General features: G+C 34.3%; 1 protein-coding gene across 1 annotated transcript in view; it reads right to left on the reverse strand.

Moving 5' to 3' along the window:
- The window catches only part of LOC140757563 (uncharacterized), a 234764-nt gene that overhangs the window by 162035 nt on the left and 59704 nt on the right, over positions 1-13025 (reverse strand). The gene's annotated exons all lie outside the window — the stretch shown is intronic.

Genomic DNA, 13025 nt, shown 5'->3' on the forward strand with positions numbered 1-13025 from the left:
TGTCTCATCTGACTCACCCGTATAATTAGGATGAGAAAAACCGGAGATTCATATTTTTTTCGATTCACAATCGGTTTTTCATCAATGCGACAGGTTGTGGGTGCGGATAATCAGAGCAGTGGTCAAACCGTAAAAATCGATGTTTTACGGTTCAGATAGTATCAGACACGGCCAGTTCTGAGAGGTTATTACACTATTGTGTTATAAGATTTTTGACAGTGCAAAAACATTAGCAGTTAGACACCTGCTCCGTAAGTGATGGGTCATCGTGGTTATTGAGCGTTCAAGAGTGTGAAATAAGAGTTTTTACGTTAGATAGACACGGAAAATAAAAACAACTTATATACTTTTATCAAACGTAGATATTCGCTTATGTACCTTTAGTATTTTATCTTTACGTAAATAAAATTGTGTTTCTGTACATTTGTATTCTCAACATTGGAAAATAAATCGTTGAATTGACTTTTTTATTATTTAAGTAGTTTAAAGTATAAGTATAAGTTTTTTATTACAAAGTAACATTTGTATAAGAGTGCTAATACATATAAGTTTTATTTTGATGTTGCTGTAAGAACAGGAATGTTTTATTTTAACAAGTACAGGAATTTTATTAACTTTATTAACGGCATGTAGAATAAGTATGGTTAGTCCGTGGAGGTACCACCGCCACAGCTTTTTTTTATATAATAATATAGAAGTAGCATACGTGCATGCAGTCCAACTGATGGTAAGTGGCTACTGCCGCACATGGACGTCCGTAATCAACCGCAGATAGGATTAGACATTCCTACCTGAGGTCGGCCACGGATGCGCCGCTACCCCTGAGGACTAAGCTGGAACGCCTCGGAAAAGTCTGTCTCCCTTACCACACCCTTCAAACCGGAACACAGCACCGCCTAACACTGCTGTTATTAGGTAGAAATAGGTGTGGCGGTGGCGCCGCCGGAGTCGAACCACAAAGGGTTCTACCACCTTCAGCTATTTCTATCGTGATGCAGTTCTTCGGTGGAAGAATAAGAATAACCTAAGCTACTAATAAAGCAACCCTCTCAGTCTTCAGGAGTGGCAACACATATGTCATCAGCTTAAATTAGAAACCTTAATCTATAATTATAGGGTCGTTTACAGATGTCCACTGCCGACAGTGACCACTTAGCTACACTGCAGTTCATTTCTTACATCAATCATACAAAAAATACAAAACTCGTATGACTCAGATAGTATTAAATTGGTTAGTTAAATCTAGTTGTATAATGGGTGTAATTCCGTAGCGGCGTTCGTGCCGCGGGCGGCCGCCAGGTGTCGCTCGTGAGCTCGCTGGCATCTATTGCATCGGCTTTTTACGGACGCCTATTAGAGAGACACGCGAACACACCGCACACACATGGGTTTAATTCGGAGATTTTGTGATGTTCTTAATCTTTACATTTCAATACACAGTTCTTTAATATTTTTGTAAGTATACTTTCGTAGCAGATTTTTTAGAAACGGCTTTTTACCTGCCAAGTTTTTCTAAATTCGCTTTCTCGATTTCTCGATTCGTTTTCTCACGATATTTTCCTTCCCTGTTCCCTTCAAGTGATAATTAATTTCTAAAACTGAACTAAACTGAAAATTTGGAGGTTCGTGCCCGCATTTAAAAACTTAAACTCCTGATTGAGGAGAGGCTGAGATTCAACCACTATGCATGCTATCACTAATTCATAATTTGGTATCTTTCAAGTGTATCTGTAGAATTATTATTCGCAGAGTACAATAAAACCTTAATTTTCATAGCTAGACCATATTTTATTCACACTTAAAAATAGCAATACTTTTGTAATCACAGAAAAACACTACGTTAATCTTATTAGTATAAATTTTAATGAGATATGATAACAGAAAATATGAGTTCCATAGGAGGTATAAAACTATCCGGTTCCCATTAATTCCATAGGATATTACCGATGCCAATTAGAAAGACGGGAGCAACGGAAACAGCCTGTGCGTAATTCTCGCTAATCTTTGATTTCTTGAACTTCGCTTCTAAGAATCAAAAGGTATTAGATAAATGTTTTAGGAAGGAAATATATTTCTTCAATTAAAAATAATTTATTCGTTAGCATCAATAAGGTTTTAAGGTGAACAATTTGCCGCACTTTTGGCGCACTGTTCCAGCAAGATTAATATGTCTTGCTGGAACAGTGCACCAAAATTTGTCAAATATTATTTTTAACGACGATATATTTTAGTTACATTTCTTAGCATTCGATTATCCGATTTTTGCATATCCGGGATGTAAATTTGACAATTCTTAGGCAGACATTATCAAATATCTTTGGTAGGTAACAAATAAGATTAATTGTTTCTTAATAACGGACGGTGGGGGTAACCATGGAGTGGAGGATATCATGTACATGGTGATCTTAGCCAAGCTATTGTTTGTAGACTTCACATACCTTTGAGAAGATTAATATCATCAATCAATCACGAATCAAAATACGCACATGACAAATTAGCATCTTCTAAACTCTAGCCCCGATCACAAATGAAATAGTTCAAATAATCAAACCGTATCGGGTATATTTACGGGTCCAATTTCATGACTAAGAGCCGTAGGAAATAAAATCAGTGTGGCGTAGTACAAGCGGTGCCAATTAAACGGTAACGAGTGTCGGACCACCGGCTGGATGGCTCTGCAACTCTATTTCACTGCACGAGCTCTAAATTTCGATAATCATTTGAGAGTTTTTCAAAATGTTCTGAAAGTTATATGAAGTCAGTACAATTACAATGTGTTTTGTTGTTATTTTTTTGCAAGGAATGTCTTACTTATCTTTATATATATATTTCTTATGTGCGTGTGTATGTCACTGAACTCCTCCTAAACGACTGGACTGATTTTGATGAAATTTGTTGTGTGTGTTCAAGGGGACTTGAGAATGGTTTAGATTCACAATTTAGTCCGTAGGAAAAGGTTTTTTTAATTCATTTTTAATTCGTAAGTAGTTGTTGATTTTGGAATGTTTCACATTGGATTCGACAGACTTCGCTACCATCGCAGTTTCAAATATTCTATCTATTTTTCAAACCCGTAAGTGATAAGGGTTGTTCACCCTTAACATTTTTTTTATTAATATGGCAACACAACGTTTGCCGGGTCAGCTAGTTTACTAAATAAATTAACGAAGGTAGACTGGCATTAAAAATAATAATCATATACTATCAAAAAGGTAATTGAAATGCAATAATAATTACTATTATTAGACAACTTTATTGTGGGCCACCAACACCATGGTGTACATGTCAAAAGCAATGAATTCGATAAAAATACCATAATACCCCTTGTTGATCAAAGCGTAGAAATAAAATCAGTGTGGCGTGGTACAATCGGTGCCAATTAAACGGTAACGAGTGTCGGACCACCGGCTGGATGGCTCTGCAACTCTATTTCACTGCACGAGCTCTAAATTTCGATAATCATTTGAGAGTTTTTCAAAATGTTCTGAAAGTTGTGTGACGTCAGTACAAGTACAATGTGTTTTGTTGTTATTTTTTTGCAAGGAATGTCTTACTTATCTTTATATATATTTCTTATGTGCGTGTGTATGTCACTGAACTCCTCCTAAACGACTGGACTGATTTTGATGAAATTTGTTGTGTGTGTTCAAGGGGACTTGAGAATGGTTTAGATTTATTAAATAGTAAATTAAAAAGGTGTATTCAAATTAAGAAATGTATGTTTTATGTTTCCGCCACTTGATGGCGCTTCTGTATTTTTCTGTGTGTCAATGTCTGTCGTGAAAATTTCTTTGTAACTTAATGTCGTACTATATTTAATAAAAACGTTTATAAAATGGAAGTCTTACTCAAATCATTTATCGTATATTAGAAAACGAATAGGTTATGTACCCAGGACGCTTTGAATAACGATTGGATGTGCGATATTGAGTAAAGAGCAATATATTAAGAGAAAAGTACGTGACGGAAAAAGTTAAAAAGGTGGTGTAAGCACAATTGCAAAATGGAGGTCACAAATTCCATGAAAATCGAAAAGTTCGATGGTAGAAACTTTAAGCAATGGAAATTCCAGATTAATTGTGCTTTGCGGGCAAAAGGTTTGAATATAAATACTCCAAAACCATCAGAAGCTGCCGCACTAGTACAATGGAACAAAGACGACGGGATGGCTATGTTCATTTTGACATCGTCAATGGATCTGAATCAGATTTCTTTGATTGAGAATTGTGAGACAGCTAAAAGTGTGATGAATAAATTGGAAGCTGTTTATGAACATAAATCTGAATTCAACAAGATGATGGTCCATGAAAAATTTTACCAATATACTTATTGTTCAAGTGATAGGTACAATGGCACAACATGTCTCAAAGGTAGAAAGCTTAGCTAAAGATCTCAGAGAATGCGGTGAGAAGTTGAGTGATACGGCCGTTATGACTAAAATATTGAGCACATTACCGCCCACATACCGTTCATTGCGGCAAGCGTGGCTCTCGCTCGATTCAGATTGTCAAACTATCCAAAATTTGACATCGCGATTAATCGATGAAGAAGCGAGTCTAGTTACTGATACCAACAATGAGACAGCCTTAGTGACAACTAAGAAAAATCCAAGGCAAGTTAAACAATATGCGAAGCCAAAATATAGCACTCCAGATGATGCAAATAAACAAAGTCATAGATTTGTGTGTTACAACTGTAATAAAAGAGGACACTTCGCAAGAGACTGCAGAGCACCCAAGAAATCTGTTCATAAGAACCAAGAGCAAAATAATATGTTAGCATTTAGTGCGGAAAATGTTTCATATGTGAATGACAATGACATATGGATATTAGACAGCGGGGCATCAATGCATATGACATATAGACGTGAATTCTTTTGTGAATTAAATGAATATCTCAGTCATGATAAAAATAAAATAGTGAAGCTAGGAAACAAACAGAATATTGAAGTTTGTGGTGAAGGAACAATTTTAATTAAAAGAAAGGTAAAAGGACAATGGGAAGAAAGTATATTAGAAAATGTACTTTATGTGCCGGAGTTAAGGAAAAACTTATTCTCTGAAGGAGCGACGACCAGAAAAGGTTATGTAATATTGAAAAATAATAACAATGCTCTAATAATGAAGGATAATGTAGTGGTCATGTGTGCTTATCTGAAACAAAACAATCTTTATGAGTTGCAAGTGAAGACAGTTATTCAAGAAAGTTGTAATATGGTACAGTCAGATATCAAAATATGGCATGAGCGTTTAGGGCATTTGAACATTAATGAACTTCAGAAAATGAGCAAGTCTGGAGCAATTCCTATACCATTGACTGGAGACAATAACTTTATTTGTGGAGCGTGTCAGTATGGTAAACAAGCAAGGTTGCCGTTTCAGAAATCCAAAAGAGCCCAAGCCGAGGCAGGTGATATAGTATACAGTGATGTCTGTGGTCCCATAGAGGAGGCGTCAGTATCAGGAATGCGCTATTTTGTTTTATTTAAGGATGGAGCCACGAGTTATCGCCACGTTTATTTTCTGAAGCACAAAACTGAAGTACTAGAATGTTTTATAAAATACAATGCCATAGTAAATAATAGATTTAAACACGATGTGCGCATCCTACATACAGATAATGGTCGTGAGTATGTAAACCATGATTTTAGGCATTTCTTGGAAAGAAAAGGGATAAAGCATGAATGTACTGCTCCTTATACACCACAGCAAAATGGTAGGGCTGAAAGAGAATTACGTACAATAATGGAAAGTGCAAGGTCTATGTTATACGCAAAAGATGTCCCTATGAATTTATGGGCTGAAGCTGTCAATTGTGCTGTCTACTTATTAAACAGAAGTTCATCTAGTCAAACAATTGATGTATCGCCATATGAACTGTGGTATAATGAAAAACCAAGTTTGAATCATGTAAAAATATTTGGTTCTATAGGATATGTCCATGTTCCTAAAGAAAAGAGAAAGAAATTAGATAAGAAAAGTTCTAAAATGATACTAGTAGGATATGATGAAGAAAATTACAGAATGTTTGATGAGAGTACAAAAAAGATAACTGTATCAAGAGATGTAAAGTTTGATGAGCACAGTACCCTAAAGGAACCCAATAAAAATTATGTTAAGATACATGTTAATGGACGTGATATAGATAAACAGGTTCCGTTGTCTCCTCGAGAAAATTTAACAGATGAACCTGAAAAAAATCAAATTTCATCAGACGAAAATATGGAGAGTGCTGATGATGAATATGATGTTACATATAATCCACCTCGGGATATTACTATAGAAGAATTTAGTAACATAAATCTTAGACCTCGTAGAAATAAAAATATGGAAGTAAATCTCACTGAAGTAGACATACCAGATACTTATGATGAGGCAGTTAATGGAAGTAACAGAGAAAATTGGAGGAAAGCAATAGAAGAAGAGTTAAGATCGCACGAGGAAAACAATACTTGGACAATAACAGACAGAACAGAAAAGAAACCAATAACAAGCAAATGGGTATTCTGTCTTAAGAAAAATAAGAAAGGAGAAATAGAAAGGTACAAAGCTCGTCTGTGCGCCCGCGGTTTTGCACAAGTGAAGGACATAGATTATAAAGAAACATTTTCGCCTACTACTAGGTATGACTCTATCAGATTGGTATTGAGTATAGCAGCAAGAGACAATTTAAATATAGAAAAGTTCGACGTTAAAACTGCTTTTCTGTATGGGGACCTGATGGAAGAAATTTATATGGAGATTCCACAAGGTATTAAGGTTGAGTCATCAAAAGTATGTAAGTTGAACAAATCTTTATACGGTCTTAAACAGTCTTCTCGATGTTGGAACAAAAAATTTACTCACTTTTTAACAACTTACGGTTTCAAATCATGCTATTCCGATAATTGTGTTTTTGTAGGATATTTTAATAACATTAAAGTTCTGTTGATTATATTTGTCGATGATGGATTACTATTGTCAAGTAATAAAGAGATTCTATCTGTAATATTAAAAGATTTAAGAAAGAATTTTGAAATAAAAGTATTGAGCTTTAGTAGTTTTGTTGGCATGGAAATAGAGAAAACGCAAAACTGTATAACAATAAATCAAAAATGTTATATAGAAAGTATAATAAATAGGTTCAATATGTCTGAAGCTAAAAGTTGCACTACACCTGTAGATGTGAATGTACAGTTATCTAAAAATAATAATGAAACTGTTATTAATTTTCCATATAGGGAAGCAGTGGGAGCACTGTTATTTTTGACTTCAGTATCTAGGCCAGATATAGCTTATGCAGTAAATCTTGTAAGTAGATATGTGAGTAATCCAGGAGCTATACATGTAAATGCTGTAAAACGTATTATACGTTATTTAATTGGTACAATAAATATGTCTATTGTATATGGTACCAATTCCGAGTTAGTTGGATACTCAGATTCTGACTTTGCAGGTGATTTAGACTCTAGAAGATCCACTACTGGATACATATTTTTAATGAATGGTGGTCCTGTCACTTGGAATAGCCGAAAGCAAAATACAGTAGCACTGTCAACGACAGAATCTGAGTACATGGCTGCTAGTGATGCTGCAAAAGAAATATTATGGCTAAAACAATTTTTAATTGATATAGGTGAACTGGAATATCCTGTAACATTGTATGTAGATAATCAAAGTGCAATTAAATTAATACATAATCCAGTTTTTCATAAGAGAAGTAAGCACATTGATGTGAGATACAATTTTATTAGAGAAAAGGTTGAAAATAGGATAATTAATGTAAACTATGTTGAAAGTTCACATCAACTAGCAGATTTTCTTACAAAGGCCTTATCTGTTAACAAGTTTAAATGTATTAGAGATAGAGTATTAAGTACACCTTCTTAATTTAAGTGGGAGTATTAAATAGTAAATTAAAAAGGTGTATTCAAATTAAGAAATGTATGTTTTATGTTTCCGCCACTTGATGGCGCTTCTGTATTTTTCTGTGTGTCAATGTCTGTCGTGAAAATTTCTTTGTAACTTAATGTCGTACTATATTTAATAAAAACGTTTATAAAATGGAAGTCTTACTCAAATCATTTATCGTATATTAGAAAACGAATAAGATTCACAATTTAGTCCGTGGGAAAAGGTTTTTTAATTCATTTTTAATTCGTAAGTAGTTGTTGATTTTGGAATGTTTCACATTGGATTCGACAGACTTCGCTACCATCGCAGTTTCAAATATTCTATCTATTTTTCAAACCCGTAAGTGATAAGGGTTGTTCACCCTTAACATTTTTTTTTATTAATATGGCAACACAACGTTTGCCGGGTCAGCTAGTTTACTAAATAAATTAACGAAGGTAGACTGGCATTAAAAATAATAATCTAATACTATCAAAAAGGTAACTGAAATGCAATAATAATTTCTATTATTTGACAACTTTATTGTGGGCAACCAACGCCATGGTGTACATGTCAAAAGCAATGAATTCGATAAAAATACCATAATACCTCTTGTTGATCAAAGCGTAGAAATAAAATCAATGTGGCGTGGTACAATCGGTGCCAATTAAACGGTAACGAGTGTCGGACCACCGGCTGGATGGCTCTGCAACTCTATTTCACTGCTCGAGCTCTAAATTTCGATGCAGGAAATTAGAATCGATGTTGTGGGTAAAGACAATCGATTCTTGCTACTTGATTGCAGGATATGGACGTCGATGTTAACGATGCTCGATGTTTTATTGTTATTATTGCAAAGGGACTTTTGTTCAATTTAAATTGAATAGTCACTGTTTTTATAGCAAAGAGAATGTTTGGAAAAATTGAACATTTGAGGGTATTTTATAATGTTCTGAAAAGTGAAGTCTACAGGATGCTCTATTTTTTTAAACACAAATGTATGAAATTAATAATGTTAAAATTTTATTACTAAAGAAGTACCTTAAAGTAATACAATAAATTAAGTACCATGTTAGTTACATAGGATCTTAAGTTTAGTATTTAAATTTGTTTGCTGGGAATTATCTGACTTATATATTGTTAAATAAATTTAATACAAATATCGAATATACATACATTTCGAAAATACGCCGGAAGTAGACACTTCTTACAGATTGTATAATTTAATGTAAAATTTAATATTTACGCTCGTACACTTGTAACTAAGAAATAATAATATCTAGATACCGTTCTCATTTATTAATCAAAAGCTAATAAATGCATACACCGATCGCACAGAAGCAATAAAAATGCACTGAAATATGTATTTACCGTTTGAATTTATTTGTAACAAGCATTCCGAACTTGAACATGGTCTGGAGCAGTGTTTCTCAAAGTGGGAGATAACACCTTATGGGCGCTGAAGGCCTACAGGATGGTGAAGGGAATAAAGAAATTCAACGGACGTTTAAGCGAATTAAGGGGGCGGGGATGGTTGATTTGTGTATTACATGATAGAGTAAAGGTTTAGATTAGTTTGGTGATGTCTCTTTTATATATAAGGACCCATTTATTATCTACCAAGGACCTATTTACTTATTTTATTTCAGAGGCAAATGTATAGTTATAGGAAATCAATTTTCGACGCCTTCCTGAGACGTTAGAAAACAATTGATTCTTAATAGAAATAGATCAACACGAAAGTTTGAGAGCCACTGGCCTAGAATGCATTAGCAATACATTGCGAATCCCGCAATCCTGCATGTCATACCATAAACCAGCGTATCGAACTCAGCTCCGTGTGTAAAATGTAAGAGCACTTGACATCGTAATTTGAATATTTAATTCAAATGCAAAAACAGTTTAGAATAGATAAAAATCAGAATAGATACATGTCATGTACATACTCATCATTTTTGAGGCCGTTTACATCTAGACTCTGACGTTTACATTGTTGACAGTAAAATAATATAACACTATACTTTCAAGTGGCGGAGGTGCATGTATTCCACAAAATGGTAAGTGCTTCATTGTCGCTCAAGAACATGTGTAATCAATCCGAATAGGACTGATATTTACGTGAGGTCTTTTTTATAAGCTAGAAGTAGCGTACGAATATGTAGTCCATCGCTACTATATGTAGCTACTGCCGCCCTGTAATCAACCTTTGATAAGATAAGATTCCTACCTGAGTTCGACCAAAAATGCGTTGCTACACTTGAGAAGTTTGTTGGTACGCCACAGAAAAGTATGCTTCCATTACCGAACACTTCAAACGAGAACATAGTAACGCAAAACACTGCTGTTATGAGGCAGAAGTAGATGTGGCAGGCGGTGGCACCGCCGAAATCGAACTACAAAGACTTCTTTTTCTTCAAACTTCAAAATAACTTGGAATTACTCATAAGTATCTTTCTTACCATATGATATGGTTATCTTTAGAGTTACGTATAAAAATATCTTAACGATTACATATATTTATAACAATGGTTATTATTACCTCGGATTTATTAACATAAGAATGCATCGTTTCAGCAACTATTTCAAGTAATTGATTTAAAGACATCTTACACGTTATGTATTCTAAGACAGTTAGAAGTACGTAAGCAAATACGAGTGGCATTCGTAACATTGATATGAAATCGATCGAGAAAGTTCACGTTCACTACACGGCCCTGACGTCACACTCACATCGATGCTTCCTGATGGCAAACTCGCCACATACCTTCATTTTGCTAAAAATAATATAATTATGTACTTGTTGCATACCGACAGGTATAATTTTGTACCAGTTAATTTAAACGACGCTTAATTCTTGCTTTTAAATTATTTTGTCTAAAATCAACTTGTTATATGTTCGGGATATTTAAACAAGGGGTCAAAAATCGGCCGAATTGCTTCGAGAAAAGAATGGTACGGCCGTGTCGCTTTTTTTTGGCTCAACTTGGCGCAAATATTGATTTTAGTCTTAAATTTAATTCATGACTAAAATTTCTATTGAAATCCATAGTGTCTAAAGTGATAGATAGATAACATAGTTTATAAGGCATATTAACATAGTTTATATACAGCTTTTTACTTAAGGGTCAAAAATTATAAAGAATACCTTATTAACATTTTGTTTGTCGGTCTGTCTGTTTGTTCCGGCTAATCTCCGAATTTGACGATTTGAAGGAGTTAGCTGTTGTTTTAAGACGATACTCCAACTATTTTTTATTTTAGTAAGAGAATTAGGTTTCTGCGCAAAAAATTATAGCCTATGAAATCAGAGTATTTACACTTTTTCACGTGAAACCGCGGGGTACAGCTAAAATACGTACAAATAAAAAACAAAAAATAAAACTTAAACAATAGTAAACTACATTTATAGAGTTGATATTACACTAAGTTTAAGTCAAAAAGTAGGTAGCTTTCTCTCTAATACCATTAAGCCATTACGAACCATTAAATGGGCACATTTTCCGGTTAAATAAAGTCATAGAAAATGGTATGGGATTTGATATAATCGTTATTAATTCGATTTAGTTGTTGGGTCCACGATAGCATTGCGACGTAACGGTTCCGGGCTGGCTCGAAATTTATGAATCCACCGATATTGGTGTTACCAGCTCTTTAAATATATCGGGATATATAGATTATTTTTAGAAAATACTCGCTCGAATTTTTTAGATTTTAAGCTTGTTTAATTTTAATTGTTAACTATTAAATAATATATTGCAATTATTACTTAACATATTGTGATTAATATTAGCTTATTCTAATAATTATTATGATATTACGATGTGTATATCTAAGTACAAATGCGTATTTCAATGTATATTTTTGTAGTCTGACATTTTTGAGCACCACATAAAGCTATTTATTGCTTTTTTTTTATTTATAATGAACAATTTTGTACCAGCTCTTAAGTTTTTCATTTAATTAGTTTGGTTGTTTTGTGCGTAATTGTTAATCTGTGTTGTAACACAATATATAATCAATTTTATATTGATCTAAGTTCAGAAATACGGAGTTTTCCTATCTACCAAAATTTATAATATCTACCAATTTATCTTGTATTCCTGAGCTGGTCCGCTCTTTGTAAACAGGCTGGTCACCCTATCCCCGAGTGCGGTAGGTGCGCCAAGTTAAAATGATTAGTGCAGAAAACAATGGAGAATCGATAACCACCCAGTACAATGTCGAGCGGCTCAAAATATTGCAGGAATTTATAAAAATATAGCTAGAATATTATATTAAGAAGATTTTTACTTTGAAGTACCAATTATGCTTAGGTTTTTATTCTTCTTCTTAAAGTGCCTCTCCGACTAGCGAAGGTTGGCCGTCAATTCAAGGTTTTTATTATTATGCAGTAATATCAGATTGGGTAAGTAACTTGTGTTACCTTTAATTTTATGGATCGCATTTATATTTATAGACATACATATCAGACACAATGGATTGTGTTTCAATGTATTTATATCTTCCGTAACATGCAGACACAGGCAGATTGTCTGATCCGATACGTTTACTGTCTGTTGATATAAATGGGGGCTAAATAGTCTTCCATGCATGCAATTTGGTCTTCTATCGTAAATGAAAAAAATAATAAACACTTCTAAGTAAATAGGTTTTACGTAAAAACTTTATATTTAAAGCAGTAACTTAAACAATAAAAAAAAGTTCAACATAAATCTAATTTAACACAAAATTAGTAACACTACCAACAGAATATTTTATTACCACCCAATGCATACAAATGAGGACTCCAAAATTAAAACAAATATACGTCGTTTGTCAAAATACAAATAACATATTACAGTAAGAGCGTTTGTCCATCGCCGCCGTCACCGGACCGTCACCGATATCGACATTATTTCGGGTCGACTTTACGAAGCGTTTGTCCACCGCCGCCGTCGTCGGACCGTTACCAGAAAATACATTATTTCGGGCCGACTTTAGTATGAAGTGACGGACGTGCGGTGGACACGCGGCTATAATAAATGTATGTACCGCTACTTCGGCGCCGTCATCTCGTTCTCGGTGACGGTCCGGTGACGGCGGTGGTGGACAAACGCTCTAATGTTATAGCGCGGACGTTCAAACAATATTAATTCTTATAAACTTGAGTAACAC

This window comes from Epargyreus clarus, unplaced genomic scaffold (assembly GCF_041222505.1).
Source record: "Epargyreus clarus isolate Ecla_fem2 unplaced genomic scaffold, WU_Ecla_fem_2.2 ptg000004l, whole genome shotgun sequence".
In the NCBI taxonomy this organism is placed as follows: Eukaryota; Metazoa; Arthropoda; class Insecta; order Lepidoptera; family Hesperiidae; genus Epargyreus; species Epargyreus clarus.